Source organism: Megascapheus bottae, chromosome 21 (assembly GCF_031878675.1).
Source record: "Megascapheus bottae isolate mThoBot1 chromosome 21, mThoBot2.hap1, whole genome shotgun sequence".
Taxonomy (NCBI): Eukaryota; Metazoa; Chordata; class Mammalia; order Rodentia; family Geomyidae; genus Megascapheus; species Megascapheus bottae.
The window spans coordinates 1,729,546-1,748,291 of NC_143529.1; the positions used below are offsets into that span (position 1 = coordinate 1,729,546).

At 34.6% G+C, this 18,746-nt stretch overlaps 1 non-coding gene across 1 annotated transcript; it reads left to right on the top strand.

Annotated features, from left to right (window-relative positions):
• The first annotated feature begins 18,407 nt into the window (after positions 1-18,407).
• On the top strand, positions 18,408-18,533 carry LOC150048533 (U6atac minor spliceosomal RNA). The gene has a single exon (XR_016539198.1). It is a non-coding gene; the product is annotated as a U6atac minor spliceosomal RNA (small nuclear RNA).
• The last annotated feature ends 213 nt before the right edge of the window (positions 18,534-18,746 follow it).

The window sequence follows — 18,746 nt, forward strand, 5'->3', positions numbered from 1 at the left end:
GCCAAAAAAGAGTCCATAATAAAGGTTTTTCAAAGAAAAATGGATGAATTCATAGAATCCACAAACAAAAAGGTGACTGAACTCCAAGAAATGTCCAAAGAGAATAAAGCTGCTGAGCTAACTACTCAAATGGAAATCAAGGAGCTAAAGAAATCCATACATGATCTAAAACAAGAGATGCAAGGCATCAAAAATGAGCAATTAGAAGCAAGGGAGATGAAGAATAAAGTAGATATTTTTGATAGCAGGTTAGACAATGCAGAAGAGAGAATTTCCAGGGTTGAAGATAATTTAGTTGTTATAGAAAAAGAACAGAAAATGCGTCAATCCAAATCTAGGAAATATGAGAAAACGATACAGGAGGTGCAAGATACAATTAGGAAGCCTAATTTAAGGCTAATTGGTATTGAGGAGGGTCTAGAGAAAGAGGTCAATGGTATTGGAAATATACTTCAGGGAATCATCTCAGAGAACTTCCCAAATATCCAGAAGGGCAGGCCCATCCAGATACAAGAAGCTTTTAGAACCCCAAACAGACCTGACCAGAAAAGGTCATCCCACCGTCACATTATAATCCGAACTGTATCAATAGAGGCCAAAGATAGGATTCTAAAAGCAGTCAGGGAGAAGTGAACAATCACTTATAAAGGCAAACTGATCAGAATAACCCCAGATTTCTCAGCAGAGACCATGCAAGCAAGAAGAGATTGGAACGATATATACCATGCCCTGAAGTCAAATAACTACCAGCCAAGAATACTGTACCCAGCTAAGCTCTCATTCATAACTGAGGGAACAATAAAAACATTCCATTCCCAGGAAAAGCTTCAACATTATGTAGCAACAAAACCAACACTACAGAAAACTCTCAAAGATGTTCTACACATGGAAAACCAACACAAATGAAATACAGAGAAAGACATGGCACCTAAAACTCATAACATTTAAGTACCACAAAAACTATCAAGACACAGGCCCTAATGAAAGCTTGTAAAAATGGCAGGAGCTAATAAATATTTCTCAATCCTTACTCTCAATATCAATGGACTTAACTCTCCAATTAAATGACATAGATTACCTAGTTGGATCAAAAAACAGGATCCATCATTCTGCTGCCTTCAAGAGACACATCTTATCCAAAAAAACAAACACCTTTTGAAAATGAGAGGTTGGAATAAACTCTATCAAGCTAACGGCCCCCATAAACAGGCTGGAGTTGCCATCCTCATATCAGATAAAATAGATTTCAAACTAAAATTAGTGAGAAAAGACAAAGAAGGTTACTACATACTACTAAAGGGATCTTTCCTCCAGGAAGACATAACCATCCTAAATATCTACACACTGAACCCCGGAGTTCCGAACTTCATCAAGCAAACTTTACTTTCACTGAAACCATACATAGATCGAAACACAGTGATTGTTGGTGACTTTAACACACCAATCTGACTTTGGACAGATCAACAAGGCAAAAACTCAACAGAGAAACCTTGGAATTGAACAACTGTACAGACCAACTAGATCTAACACACATCTGCAGATTATTCCACCCAGCAACAACAAAATATACGTTTTTCTCAGCAGGACATGGAACATTTTCCAAAATAGACCACATTTTAGGCCATAAAACAAACCTGGACAGATTCAGAAACACTGAAATTATTCCCTGCACTCTCTCAGACCACAAGGGCATCAAATTGGAACTGAACACACAACTCCACCAACGAAAACCCTGTAACTCATGGAGATTGAACAACACATTATTGAATCACCAATGAGTCATCGAAGAGATCAGAACAGAAATCCAACAATTAATGAAATTTAATCAAAAGGAGCAACAAAAAACCAGCTGCTTTGGGACACGGCAAAGGCAGTACTCAGAGGAAAATTTATAGCTCTGAGTGCCTACAATAACAAATTGGAAAAATCACAAACCAACAATTTAATGTGTCACCTTAAGCTCCTGGAAAAAGAGCAACAAACCAACCCTAATCCCAGTAGAAGGAAGCACATTTTTAAAATTAAAGCAGAATTAAACGAATTGGAATCCAAAAAAACTATAGAAAGAATCAACAAAACAAGGAGTTGGTTCTTTGAAAGAATTAACAAAATTGACAAACCCTTAGCAAATCTTACCAAAAAAAGAAGGGAGCATACCAAAATAATCAAAATCACAGAAGAAAATGGTAATATCACAACAGAAATTACCAAGATCCAGAATATCATGAGGGAATACTTTTCAAATCTTTTACGCCAACAAATTTGAGAATCTAGAAGAAATGGATGAATTCCTAGCCAATATTAGCATACCCACACTGACCCAAGAAGAACTAACCCAACTAAACAGGCCTATTTCAAATACTGAAATAGAAATGGCAATAAGAGAACTTCCACCTAAGAAAAGCCCAGGGCCAGATGGATTCACAGCTGAATCTTATAAGGTCTTCAAAGCAGAGCTCACACCAATACTCCTCAAGCTCTTCAACGAAATTGAAAATGAAGGTTCTTTACCAAACTCATTCTATGAAGCCAGTATAACCCTCATCCCCAAACCAGACAGAGATTCATCAAAGAAAGAGAACTATAGACCTATATCTTTGATGAACATCGATGCAAAACTTCTCAACAAAATACTGGCCAATCGTCTACAACAATTCATCAAAAAAATTATAAACTATGATCAAACAGGTTTCATCACAGGGAGGCAAAGCTGGTTCAACATACACAAATCAATTAATATAATTCAACGCATCAACAGGAGAAAGAACAAAAATCACATGATTGTCTCAATAGATGCAGAAAGGGCATTTGACAAGATCCAACACCCCTTTATGTTAAAGGCTCTGGAGAAACTAGGAATCCATGGAACATTCCTCAATATAATAAAGGCTGTGTATGACAAACCCACTGCTGGTATTATACTTCACGGTGAAAAGCTAAAGCCATTCCCTCTAATATCAGGAATGAGACAAGGATGCCCACTCTCTCCACTCCTCTTTAACATAGTACTAGAATTCCTAGCCAGTGCAATAAGGCAAGAAGCAAGCATAAAGGGGATCCAAGTAGGGAAAGAGGAAATAAAACTATCCCTCTTTGCAGATGACATGATCCTCTATTTAAAGAATCCTATAGACTCTACTCCCAAGCTCCTTGAGCTGATTCAAAACTTTGGAAGAGTAGCAGGCTATAAAATTAACCCTCAAAAATCAACTGCCTTCCTCTGTGCCAACAGTGAGAGGAATGAGACAACAATCAGGAAAGAAACTCCTTTCACAATAGCCTCAAAGAAAATAAAGTACCTAGGAATTAGCTTAACTAAGAATGTAAAGGACCTTTTTAATGAAAACTTTAAAACCTTGAAAAAGGAAATTAAAGCAGAACTGAGGAAATGGAAAAACCTCCCATTCTCCTGAATTGGAAGAATCAATATCGTGAAAATGACAATCTTCCCAAGGGCTATCTACAAATTCAAAGCAATACCCATCAATATCCCAATGTCATTCTTTAAAGAAATAGAAGAGGCAATCCAAAATTTCATATGGAATAATAAAAGACCCAGTATAGCAAAAACACTTCTTAGCAGAAAAAACAGCACAGGATGAATTTCAATTCCAAACTTTAGACTCTATTACAGAGCTATAATTCTCAAAACAGCTTGGTACTGGCACAGGAACAGGCCTGAAGACCAATGGAATAGAACGTAGGACCCAGATATTAAACCACAGACCTATGGCCACCTAATCTTTGACAAGGGAGCCAAAAAAAATAGAATGGAAGAAAGATAGCCTCTTCAACAAGTGGTGCTGGCAGAACTGGTTTAGCACATGCAGAAAACTAAAGTTGGATCCTTCTTTGTCACCCTGTACTAGAATTAACTCCAAATTGATCAAAGACCTGGAGGTAAAAGCTGACACACTGAAAACTTTACAGGAAGGAATAGGAGATACACTAGACCTCCTTAGCACAGGTTAAACTTTCTTAATAAGGACCAAGAATCAAAGTAATCCGAGAAAGGCTGGATAAGTGGGACTGCATTAAACTGCAGAGCTTTTGTATGGCAAAGGACATAGCTAGTAAACTAACTAGGAAGCCTACAGAGTGGGAGAAGATCTTCACCAACCATACAACAGACAAAGTCCTCATATCTAAAATATATCAACAGCTCAAAAAATGGAATCAATCCAAAACTAATCTCCAAAGTAACAACCATCCCATTAAAAGATGGGCCAAAGACCTAAAGGGAGTCTTCTCTGAAGAAGAAACGAAAATGGCCTATAGACACATGAAGAAATGCTCAACATCTCTGGTCATAAAAGAAATGCAAATCAAAACAACTCTAAGATTCCACCTCATTCCAGTTAGAATGGCCAGGATAAAGAAAACTAATAACAACAGATGCTGGAGGGGATGTGGCCAGGAGGGATCACTACTACACTGTTGGTGGGAGTGCGAACTCATTCAACCATTATGGAAAGCAGTATGGCAGTTCTTCAAAAGACTAAACATAGAGCTCCCCTATGACCCAGCAATTCCACTACTTGGCATTTACCCAATCATCCAGAAACAAAGACATACTAAATCCACCAACACAACAATGTTCATTGCAACACTATTTACCATAGCAAAGATATGGAACCAACCTAGATATCCCTCAGTTGATGAGTGGATCAACAAGATGTGGTATTTGTACACAATGGAATTCTATGCTACTGTCAGAAAGAGTGACATTGCCCCATTTTTTAGGAAATGGAAAGACAGGAAAAATAATATTAAGTGAAGTAAGCCAGACTCAAAGGAACTTAGGCTCAGTTATTTCCCTCATTTGTCATAATCAGTAAAAACCTCGGGCTCTCCTCGCTGAGATTTGCAATAGAGCAAAACCTTGATACAAAAGGCCATATAGTAGGATGCTAAATGAAAGGATCTCTAGGATATAGAATCATAAGCCATATAATGAATGATTGTTGTACTTAAGGTACTATGTTATCTCTCATCTCTTTTGTTGTCCCTTGGTTATCTCATATTGTTACAGTATCTCACTTTGTTACCTGATATATCGGATATATTTGTATTTGGTTATTTGAAATTGGATAGGGAACGGGGGAAAACAAGATGAGGGGTGGGGTGGAGGGGAGGGAAATGGGGACCAAGACATGTGAAAGGGTATCAATGTATATGAATTAATGCACCATCTGTCTGGCAAATATCATGTAACCCTTCTATTAATGACAATAAAAATATATGAAAACAAACAAAATATATCCGATAATAAGGTAAGGTACTGCAAAAATATGAGAATAACCAAGGGACAATAAAAGAGATGAGAAACAACATAGTACATTATGAACTCTTGTTTCCATATCCTGGAGGTCCTTTTATTTAGCCTCATCCTATTTGGCCTTATGTATCTAGGTTTTGAGGCATTGTAATCCTCAGCTAGTAGAGTGCAAGGTTTGTACTAATTATTAAAAATGAGGGAAACCATTGAGCCTATGTTCATTTGTTTCTGGCTTACTTCACTTAATATAATTTTTTTCAGTTCTTTCCATTTCCTCACAAATGGGGCCATGTCATTCTTTCTGATAGCAGCATAGAATTTCATTGTGTATAAGTACCACATCTTGCTGATCCAATCATCTACTGAGGGGCATTTGGGTTGGTTCCATATCTTTGCTATGGTAAATAGTGCTGCAGTGAACATCACTGTGCTAGTGGGTTTAGTATGTCTTATTTCTGGATATTTGGGTAAATGCCACAGAGTGGAATTGCTTGGTTATAGAGTAGTTTTATGTTTAGTTTTTTTCTTTCCATAGTGGTTGAATGAGTTTACACTCCCACCAACAGTGTAGTAGTGATCCCTCCTGGCCACATTCCCACCAGTATCTTTTGTTATTAGATCATTTTTGCTATTGTTGTTGTTGTTGTTTTGTGGGTTATGGGGGTTGAACTCTGGGCCTGGGCGCTGCCCCTGAGCTCTTCAGCTTAAGCTGGCAGCCCTACCCTTGAGCCAAGCCCCACTTCCTGTTATTAGATTTCTTCATCCTGGCCATTCTAACTGGAGTGAGGTGGAATCTTAGAGTTGTTTTTTTTATTTGCATTTCATTTATGGCCAGAGATGTTGAGCATTTCTTCATGTGTCTATAGGCAATTCTTATTTCTTCTTCAGAGGAGTCTCTCTTTAAGTCTTTGGCCAATCTTTTAATGGGATGGTTATTTCTCTGAAGATTTGTTTTGGAGAGATACAATTTTTTGAGCTGCTGATATATTTAGGTGTGAGGCCTTTGTTTGTTGTATGGTTAGTGAAGATCTTCTCCCATTCTATAGGCTTCTTATTTAACTTGCTAGCTATGTCCTTTGCCATACAGAAGCTCTACAGTTTAATGCAGCCCATTTTTTCCAAATTTTCTTTAATTTATTTTGTTTCTGGGTCTTTATTAAGAAAATTTCGACCTGTGCAAAAGTGTCCTAGTGTATCTCCAATTCCTTCTTATAAATTTTCAGTGTATCTGCTTTCACCTCAAGGTCTTTGATCCATTTGGAGTTAATCCTGGTGCAGGGTAACATAGAAGGATCCAGCTTTAGTTTTCTGCAGGTGCTTAACCTGTTCTGCCAGCAACACTTGTTGAAGAGGCTTTCCTTCTTCCATTCTATTTTTCTGGCTCCTTAGCAAATATTAGGTGGCTATAGGTCTGTGGGTTGGTTTCTGGGTGTTCAATTCTGTTCCATAGGTCCTCAAGACTATTCTTGTGCCAGTACTGAACTGTTTTAGTTACTATAGCTCTGTAATAGAGTCTAAAGTTTGGTATTAAAATTCCTCCCGTTGTTTCTGCTAAGAATTTTTTTTGCTATACCAGGTCTTTTATTATTCCATATGAACTTTTATATTGCTTCTTCTATTTCCTTATAGAATGACATTGGGATATTGATGGGTATTGCACTGAATTTGTAGATAGCCCTTGGCATGATTGCCATTTTCACAATGTTAATTCTTCCAATCCAGGAGCAGGGGAGGTTTTTCCATTTCCTCAGTTCTGCTTTAATTCCTTTTTCAAGTTTTTAAAGTTTTCATCATACAGGTGTTTTACATTTTAAGTTAATTCCTAAGTACTTTATTTTCTTTGAGGCTATTGCAAAAGGAGTTGCTTTCCTGATTGTTGCCTTGATTGAGGGATGAACTTTCTATTTAAAGAACAAACATCTATTTTGAATAGAGCAGATCTTGGAGATAGAAATTAAAATTATTTATGTAAGACTTTTAGGCATAAACAAAGTTTTTTCCAGTCAGGTGAGCCCATGGTGTTTTGCTGCCTTTATATTGAACATTCTTGTAACAAACACTGAGATTTAAGTGTATTATTTTTACAGTTGATTTCTCCAAAGAAGACACACATGCAATAAGTACATAAATGATCATCATCACTAAGCACCAGTGAAATGCAAGTTAAATACAATCCTGGTATCACTTTGTTTAAGTAAGATATATTCTAAGAAAGAAACAAAAGATTTTGAGATGGTGGAGAATCTACAACTCTTCTCTATGGTTGGCAGGAATGAAAATTTGTACAACTCTGGATAGCAGCAGAGAAATTCTTCAAAAGTTAGAAATAGAGCAATCATATTGTCGAATAATCTGAGTCCTGCGTATATGCACCAAAGCATTCAAATTAGAAACTCAAAGAGACCTCATCACTTCCTTGTTTCTTACAGCATTATTCACAAAAACTAACTTTTAGAAGGATCTCAGAGCTTGATTGGAAAGACTGGCAGAGTATGATATTCATTGAAATCTTTATTATATAAAATTTGGGAAATCAGAAGATAAAATTACTCTATACAGAGAAATATAAACTCTATTTGATTATTCTTTTTCCTGACTTCTTAAGAGTGATAAAAATGGAGTAATTCTAAATATGCTACCCTTAAAAGTTGGCTATAAAATAAACTAATTTTGGCTATGTGACGTTTCTGAAACTGCATTGGTGCATTCTGTAATTCTTTTTAATGAGCCTGATGGAACAATGTGAAGAGAAATTATGATGCTTTGGGGAGTTGGAGGGATGCATTAGGAATCATCACCACATTCCAAATTCCCATTATCTCTTAAAATTAGAACTACATCAGTTATGGATAAAAATATGAAGACGATCTGTGAGAACATTTAACTCTGCCTTTCAAGTATCTGAAAGGTGTAGCATGTCCTTACCTTACATGTCTTATTCACAGTAAATAAATAATTATACATGTCCATGAGATGACATCTTTCAATATTTTCTTTCTGGATTTCAACCTCCTCAAAACACAGATCATAAAAATGTCACGTAATTCCTTTTGGAAGCTTGACTATCAGTAGTATTTCCAAGTCTGTAATTCATGAGAGGAACCGATTGCATAAAAGCAACAGGGGAGTAGACTTCACTGCTATCATTTGTTCAAGTATTAAATCATTTGTAAGTCTTTCTTAACCTAAAGATTAGATACACTTATGTTCGCTGGGAAAAACATTACTTGTGAGAAAACTATGAGAAACATACCTATGTGCATATGTATACAAACTCTTATGTTTAAAAAGGCTGATCAGAACATTTAGTAACTGCTAATTATCCAGGCATATGTGTGTTTGTGATTTCTTTCTTTCCATATATTTTTGCTGTAATTAATAGAAGTGTCACATTATATTCACCAGATAGAAGGTGCATTACTTCACAAACGTTGATACCCTTTCTCATATCGTGGTCCCCATTTCCCTCCCCACACCCCCACCCCTTATCTTGTTTTCCTCCCTTCCCTATCCTATTTCAAATAACCAAATACATTATATCAGATAACAAGGCGAAACACTGTAACAATATGAGATAACCAAGGGACAGCAAAAGAGATGAGATAACATAGTACATTAAGGACAACAATCACTCATTATGGCTTTTGTTTCTATTTCCTAGGTTTGTGATTTCTAAGAAGGTACTCTACTGTTGGTGTCATTTGGCTCGTTAGTTTTGCAATTTGCTAGTTTTTGAGATAGGATCTTGTAATATGTCTGGGCTGGCCTGGATTGCAATCCTCCTAGTTACTCATTCCACCCAACTTAGACAACAGCTGCACACTATTGTACCCCTCCACTGTGTTTTCCATAGCTGAAATAACAGACAGGAACAGTACATCCAGCCATTGTTTGCTATACTGACCTTGAACTCTGATTCAAATCACTTCTCAAGTAGGTAGAATTATAGGTGTGAACCATTGAGCTTTTTTAAAAAAGAGTTTATTAATATTGATTTTTACATCATATTTCAAATGACACTTAACAAACAAGTATTCAAGAAGGGAATCTCTATATACAATTACTGGCACTTTGATTTTAGAACATAATTAAATTAAAACTAGGCTAGGGTTTGTATGTCATAGATACATATTAGACTATGTAATAAAACATTATGGCTATAAAGTCATAAACTTTTATATTTATGTAGTTGTTTTTATACCATTGAGTTTTAAACTATATTTCAGAAGTCAAATCATGCTTTTTTCAATGAAATATAATATAAAATACGAAGAAGTTTAAAACTAAAGCAAACTCTGTGAGATATTTAAATAATCATTTCCTATCTTTCAAAATTTTAGCCATTACATAAACTCAATATAGTCATCTTATCTGCATACACTCTCCCCTCAATTACACAACTGAATGATGAGAAGTAAAACATTAAATGTCTGTGCAAGAGAATACATATCTGAAAAGAAATAAAATCAACAGAAATGATAGCCAGAAAATATGGAATTGATTTATACCTGGCAATAAAACCAAAGGGATAATGTTTCTTTTGTGAAATATTTTCCACATTGGCTTCAGCATCATTAGTAACATCTGCAACAAAATAAAAGAAGGGAAAAGCAAAGCAAATCAGTTAGAACAAGGGGAGAGAACAAGAGAGACTGGGTGTGAGGGACAAAGAGAGGAAAAAAAAAAGGCTTTGGCTAATATATGATCTTACTTCATCTCTAGTTTTCCCTATCTTGTTTTCCAGTAACTTGAAATCAGAAAGTGGGGGGTAGCCTAGAAACAGGAAAATGTTTCCCCTCTACATGCATAAGAGTTTTCCAAATCATTATAATTTCCAACTTTTGTAAGATAAGGATAGTAAGAAATTCCTTAGATGATTCCTTATTTTTGTTGTTTTTGGCAGGAGTCTGATTGAAAATGATCACCCAGATTCCCATTCTTGCTTGGTAGGCTTTCTGTAAATTAGTCATGTTAAGAAACTTTCCTGCTCATTAGATATAACGTTGCAACATTTCTATCATGATGCTATTTTAAATGTTAAGCTGGTTTTCATAGGCAAATTATCATGGGTCTTTATGGACCATAAATTTAAATGTAATTAATGACACGAAGTTAAAGATTTATCTGTTATTTTTCAATATGGGGGGAAATTGACATGCTTGGGAAACTTAAAGATGCTTTTGTTTTAATTTAACCACCTATATCTATGTATTAGTTTGAGGGATACACAGTGACACAGTGACATTGTGATTTCAGAATACAATGTAAAATAATTAAAGTATGTTTGAATCCCCCACCCAAAATTTGTCTATGTTAAAAACATTATTGGGGGCCAGGAGTTTTTCCTAGTGGTAGAGTGCTTGCCTAGCATGGACAAAGACCGGTGTTCAATTCCTTGGTACCACATACACAGAAAAAGCCAGAAGTACTGCTATGGCTCAAGTGGTTGAGCACTAAACTTGAGGAAGCCCAAGAACCGTGCTCAGGCACTGAGTTCATACTCCAGGACTGGCAAAAAAGTATTGTTTTACATACACATCATGAGTCTGGGTTTTGTTATGAAGTGCACACAGAAGTTCAGAAGGAGTTTCATCTGACTGACAAGAGTATTTTGGCTCATTCTCAATGTCTGGATATTTTCATTAAAAATATTATTTCAACTGTAGTCTTTCAAGTATCAGTAATCCTGTGTTAAGGAGGCATATCTTTCTCTAAGGATATCAGAGAAAAAAGTGTTGCTTATTTATTTAGTCTCATTTCTCACTATGTGTCAGGCACAATGCTTACTGAAGGGATTAAAAATAAATAAATAAATAAATAAATAAATGGCAAAGTGATTACAGAAACGCAACATACACTATTCTGTGGCAAGAAGAGGAAAGCTAAGATTGCATATACTATTACATATAGCAGTTTCACGTCAGGTAAGTTTTGCAGCAAAAATAAATTTATAGTTCACAGGAGTGTAACATAGATTACTGGAGGCTGAACATTCAGTTCAATGTCTCCAGCATCTCAAAGCATTTCCAAGTCAATTTGTGGCAAATTCTCTACTTACAAATTCTATATACCTACCTTGACTGCTTCCTACTAGAGAGAACTCTATTTTATTCATTAAAGGACAACTTGATTTAAATGAACAAAATATAGTCAGAACTGATATCTGCTTTTGAATTACAGTAGAAAATACCCATCCATTTTTGTATGACTGAAATATAACAATATTTACAAAACTTCCAAACAGTTTTACCTTTGTTCAGTGACTTCTTATCCACATTGTTCTATCAGTTACATGCAGTCCAGCAGAGAGTTGGCAAGAAATCAGTACAAAAAAGATAAAGGATAATTTGAAGTTGATAAATCTACTTGAACTACAAAGTAAAATGTCACTCTCATGAAATCATTTTAATTAGGTAGGAAATTAGCTTTATTAATGAGGAAATTTAGTATTAAAACAGTTCACCTCAAAGTTATACAGTTATGCACTGAAAAAAAACATTGTTGAATAAGATAAAAGTAGGAATTTCTGTTCTATTTCTTGCTCTCTGTCACCCATGTGCACACGCACATACACATATATTTATGAAGACACAAAAGTAGAAATGTAGACTCTCCAGAATTTTTATATATATTTTTGCATATATATTTTCTACGCAATTATAGAAGTTTATTATACATTTTATTTGTAAATTTTAAGTTAAAGAAATTATAAATGTGATATAGTTAACCTGATTAAACCATTATACAATGTATATGAATATTAAAAATCACCCCATTGTATTAATCTGTAAAATTTTATGTGCTTGTATGCCTGTTAAGAACAAATAATTTGCACATGTGTAAGTGGAAGTAGGTTACTTGAGAAGATGAGTGGGGTTGGAAGAGGTGGGAAGAATGATGGAAGAGGGATACTGGTCAAGATACATTGAATACCATCTGACCTGTTGGATTGAAATGCTGTGCAAGTACTTACAGATAATAACAAGGTTTGGTAAAAAGAGATTATTTAAAAATATGCATATTTAGAATCCAAACTCATGCAAACATTTACATTCATGCTGAAGATAAGGTTTTTGTCATCTTCTATGAAAATCAATGAGTTGAAAAATTACTAAGAATTTCTAGTTGTAGATTTTTATAGGTTAATAAAATGTATTATTTCATCTTTAAGATAAGCATTAATAGGTATGAAGTTTGGTAGAAAAGGTAGTTATTTACGTAGTCCGATTTCTTTCTTTTAGCCTTGATTGTAAAGATGATGGAAAAGGGAGTTATAATTTCTTAATACACAGTCCTATTTCTACAAGCATTATTTTTTAATTTTGTTTTATGGTCAAGGTGATATACCGAATGGTTAGAGTTACATGCACAAAGTAATGGATACATTTCTTTTTTGATATTTAAAAAATTTATCATCAGTGTGACGTATCGAGGTGTTACAGTTATATTCATGAGGCAGTATGTACATTACTTCTCAAACATTGTTACCCCTTTCCATGTTTTTCTTTCTCACTTTCCCTGCCCCCCTCCCAAGTCGTAAAGTTCATTTCCAGTCTTGTCTTGTGAATATCACTGTTTTATTGGGTCACCCTTTGTACTACATCTCATCATCTTGCTATTCCCCTTCCCTTTCCTAGTTCAAATAATCAAGTAAATATATATATATATATACAAGACACCAGGTATCAAAGTCAGATACAGTAGCAACAGGGGATAAACCATCAAAGAGGAAAAATTAGGTTCACAGAGAACACTAGAAACAACAACCACAAACAAAAACTTCTTGTGTCCACATTCTGTAGTTCATTTCACTTAGCTTCATCCTAAATCATCATATGCACATAGCTATTGAGCTATTGTTATCAGGTTGGACGTTGTTACCCCCTCTCATTTACCCCCTCACTCTCCCCCCATCCCAGGTTGTAAAGTTCATTTTCAAAATAATGTGTTGTGATTAACACTGTTGCATTGATTCACCCTTTGTTCTTTGTCTAACCATTTTGTTATTCTTCTTCCCTTTCCCAAATCAGATAAACATACACACAAATCATAGAGTACCAGAATAAAAAACAGTGGCAACAGGTGATAATCCGAGGTGGGCAAAAGAAAGAAGGAGTAACTTGGCACAGTACATTAAAAAAACAACAAAGAAAAACCTCTTGTTTCCATATCTTGGAGTTAATTTTGATTAGCATCATTTTATATGTATAGCTATGTAGCTATAGTCACATATACACATAGCTATTAAGCTTTTGTGATCTTCTGCCAGGACTAACCTAGACATATGCTTATTATGACAAATGAAGGGAAAACATGAAGCCTATGTTTCTTTGGGTCTGGCTTACTTCACAAAAATCATATTAAGTGAAGTGAACATAATTTTTAGCAGTCTACTATAATATTCTCAAATTATTGATAAAACTGAAATAACTCATATTTGTTTCTTTCATGTCAGAATATGAGTGTTAATAGAAGCTGAATATAATAAGTCTAGAGAAAAGATAATCTTAAATAAGTTTCAGGGTGCTATAGCTCAACTTGAATAACCTGGAACAAAGCATGTTTACACTTGCCAAGAATATTAAAATGGAATAGATGTGTAGCACTGGGCCAGTTGAAAGCTATCTTGAGGCTTTCCACTTACAGGAACAGTCTCACTTCCTGCTATATAAACGGTATTTTCTTTGATCTGAATTCTCCAATCAAATGCATTACTCTGCTATTTAAATATGCAAATTTGATAACTTGTTGGATTAAATTTTTAAAAAGCAGGAAAATGAATTGGTCAATTAAAATGCATTGATGTCTTATCCTTATTTTTTACTGTATTGCTCTAAAATGTTTTTATTCTCTTAGCATTTAGCACTGTGCTTACCATTTTCCTTTTCGAAGTTATCAGTAACTGACATATTTTCAAGAAACAGAGTAAATCTTAACTCCTTAAAACTTAACACGTAAAATAAATGATCTCATTAAATCTTACAAATGATTTTCAATTTAATTATAATTGATTTTAAAATTTTTCTTGTTTACCAGGTTTGAAATCAAGAACTCAATATGCTTTCTTGTTTACTTAAAGAATTTATTAACATTGATTTTTACATCATATTTCAAATGACATATTTTACATACAAGTATTCAAAATGGGAATCTCTATATGTAATCACTGGCACTTAGATCTTAGAACATAATTAAAATTAGGCTGAGGGCTTGTATGTAATAGATACATATTAATCTATGTAATAAAACATTATGCCTATAGAGTCATAAATTTTTATGTCTATGTAGTCGTGTTTATATTTCCAATACCACGTCCATAGCATTGGCTATGCAAATATTGCATCATCTCTCTTGTACTGTTTGTATCTAAGGATACCTCAGCTATGTTCATCTCTGCACTATTCACAATAGCCAAGCAATGGAAACAATCCAGATGCTCTACTGCAGATGAATGGATACAAAAAATGTGGTACATATATACAATGGAATTCTACATAGCCAATATACAAGATAAAATAATGGCATTCTCAGGGAGGTGGATGAATCTAGAGTGAATCATGTTGAGTGAGATAAGTCAAGACCAAAGGAACAAAAGGTGCATGGTATCCTTAATATGTGGCTATGAGATCATGATGCTTTCTTATTTGTCTATCTTTTTGTTATTTTGGAGATGAAATTTTATAAACTTTTCTACTAGATTGGCTTTGAATTGTGATTTTTTTTCTGAACCTAAGTCTTTGAGTAGCCTTAATAGACAAGAGCCACTGGTGCCTGGCAATTGTTTCATTTTAACAACTATATATGAGAACATTTTAAACAAAATTTTCATTCAGTTTTGTCAAATGTGTAGTAACATTTTTGCATATGCAGAGTGAGTGCATATATAGATAGTTTAAATGATGGGGTGATTCTAGAGTAAAAATTTCTAAAGTTTAATTAGAATTTTAAAATTTTACTCTGTCAAGTACATTTCATTATGACATCCTTTAATGACTAAACAATGAGTGCCTTCTCGGTGTTAGATCTGGATTTTGACTACTAATACCATAGACCAATTGAGCAACGCACAGAGAGTAGACTTTCTATTTCATTTTTCTACAGTGTAAATACTTGCCCTGTCCACATGCATGATGATAGTTTGTCTTAAATATTGTGAAATATATAGGTGACACTAAGAGGTTATCAAGGAAGAATTATTGAGCATTTGTATTAAATAATCTGTGGAAAAAAGACTAAATAGGGAGCTGTCCCTGGCCTTAGCCACTAAAGACATTCCTTCGCCCTTTTCTTCCATTTTCTGTCTCCCTTTCTCTGTCTCTTTGTCTCTATCTCTGTTTGTCCCTGTTTCTCTGCAAATCTATATGTCTGTCTCTGTTTCTCTCTTGCTCTAATTAATAAAGAAAGGAAATGAAGAGTTAGGTCCCAGAGTGACAATCAGTCACTGGTTAGGTAGGTGGATGCAATAGTACCATGTCAGAGAGAAACTCTGGGTAAATGCTGTCCCTAAGCACAATTTAGATTATTTCTTATATTAATCTTACCACTATTGAGGTAATAAATAGTGCTCCGTGAGTTGGTAGAGACAACAACTTTAAAAAGTACATGCAGTTAATTGGTTTATACTGTAAAAGAAATCTTTTAAGTAAGTGGTAGTGTTCATAGCTCAAATGCAAAAACTGATAGCTTACTCAGCTACTTAGGTCAGACCCATCATAATTTCATAAACCAACCATTTGACATTTTTGTTACCATCATCAAGGCAGCTGCAACTCTGTCTGTAGACCAGATGTCATGCTCACATTTTCCTCCGCCTACAATCTTCTTTTCCTTATCATCATTGTCCTATATAGCGTCAGGGAGTTTTGTGAAAATTTCTGGGAATTATTGTCTGTATTGGCAAAGGAACTGACAATATTGTCATTGAGAGAATCATCAATGTGGTGAAGAATCATCTCCTCGATCATTACCACTTTGCTTTAGTTTTTTTCACATTATGATAGTAATTCCCAGCCTGCCACACACTGAATCAGACAGGCGGGCTGCAGAGTTGACAAGAAGCATACGTGTCTGGCCTTTTATGTATTTGGATGTGATCTGTCTGTCTCATAATGGATATTATTGGATATACTTGCTTCTCAAATTTTAGGTTATTTGATGATTAACTTAATATAAATTCATGTTGTTGTAGAAACGTGTGTTTCTTTGGCAGGCTCAAAGAAAATGATTATACTGCCATGGGCAAACAGCCTTTGTTCTGGATAATGCATGCCCATTCTTCATTTTCTGCAAATTGTCCATTCATATCATGGATAATTTTCATGGGTTGTTTAAAAATACACTCTATATGTAAATCCCTCATATCTTTTGCAAATATTTACTCAGCCTTTTCAATCAGCCATTTGTTGTTATTAGGGATATATTTTGTTTGAATTTGGGCTAATAATTCTGTCTCATTTCTTGGAGTTTCCATTGTAAGGTACTTTGAATTACCATTGATGCTACTTTTACATTAACTTCAATTTTGTATTTCAAAATTATTATATTATTCAGCATTACGGTAAACCTTATATGAGCTTTTGATGTCTTTAACATAACTGAATATCATTTTTATTTTGCCTGCATTTTAGAGTGGGACTTAATTCTATTTTTCTCTAGATGAAAAATGTTGCACCTTAATGATTTTCTAATTTTTAAAAAAGCCTTACATAATAATCAAGAAATATAGAATGGACTTATTTAGGATTGAGGAGGAAGGTTAGTGTTGGATGGAGAAAGAAAGAATATTTGGGGCATGAAGGTACAAAATATAAAAAGATTATACTTTGAGTGGTAGCATAATTGGGGTAGAAAGCAGGTATAGGAGTAAGTCAGCTCACTTGAGTAAGATATAGGGGGAAAAGTGATTCTTTCTTGGTCTTTGGAAGAGGTGAAGGCAGTTCTCATTTGCTAATAGCATGAACACCCTCCTGAGTGGAAGGATTTAAGTCCGTATAGTCTGGGCATTGTTAGGCAGAATATAACCAGGCTTTCTGGTCTCCTGGTCTATGATAAACAGTGACATTTGCAGCTACATGTAAACCTCAGGCAGTCATCAAGAAAGGGCCAGAGGGCTTCATGACTCAGAAGAAACAGAACTAAATGAAAATAAAACAAATCCCCTCCAACTTCTCTGTGAGAAGTAAGAATACTTTCATTCACTGGCAATGTTAGATGGGTGTCTCCTAGAAAAGGGACTACATTTTATGAATATATATTTGGCCAATTTTTCTGACAGAGAAATATATAAGTTGGCATCAATGAATAAGCCAGTTAAGTTTCGTAAGTAAAACTGTCATAATTTGAATTTATCCACACAAATATTTTTTGCATTCTCAAGAATATTTAGAATATCTTTAAGAAATAAATTATTAGCTAATTATGGGAATTTTTTTGTTGTTCTTTCAAGATATAATCAATACAAATTGTTTTGTTACTTGTTTATTGATGAACTGCCACATTTTAGCATTACTTTTGTTGTTTAAATAATATGTAGATGGAATTACCAAGAATTCAGGTTTAATTTACAAAAATTAATCATTTAAAAAACTAGACTTAATTTGAACAACTGATTTCCAGGACAATAGATAATTAACAGATTAGTTAAACTATATCCCAAAGGGCCAATGTAAATCAATAAATCCTGTTCTTAGAACAGAAGGTCTTAGTTATTCCTACCATTCTAAGAATATATGATTACTGGTGTAACTCATCAGCCTATGTTCTCCATATTTTGTTTCAATTGTGATTTTCCTATATATCATACTATTTTCATAATGGTGGGATATCAAAATATATTTTTAAATTAAAAGTTATTTTTATTGTCAGGTAATATGGCAGATATTCAACATAAAAATATATATTACTTTTTAAGATTCTGTGTTGTGACTTCCCTGCAAACTATTATATTTTGCACCTGGATACATTATGAACATAGGCGATATTGTGGTTAGTGTTTTAGGATCTGCAATCTCAGTGAAACCATGTTGAACACTTATTGGTATTAACGGGGAAAATGACAATTTGTCAGTAATCCACAGCCATATAAGAGTGCACAATGGAATACTATTTGGGTTAAGTTAAAAGTTAATGCACGTTGTATGGAAGGAGAAAAGGTTAGTATTCCCTTTGACAAGGATGCAAGAGGCCCTTGGTCCTGATAACTTGCATATGGTTAAAGCATTGTCACCTACTTTGTGGCATCTAACGATTATTTTAGTATCTGACTTTGGTACATTTGTTTTCTTAATTGAAATAAGGACGGAAAAGGGTAAAACAAGATTATTGGGAGTGGCTAGGGGAGAAAATTGGGAGGAAAACATGGGAAGGCATATCAATGCTCAAGAAATAATGTACTTACTACCTGATGAATGCAACTGTAACCCCTCTAGATAGCACCTGACAATAAAAAAAAAAGTTCATGCATGCAAAG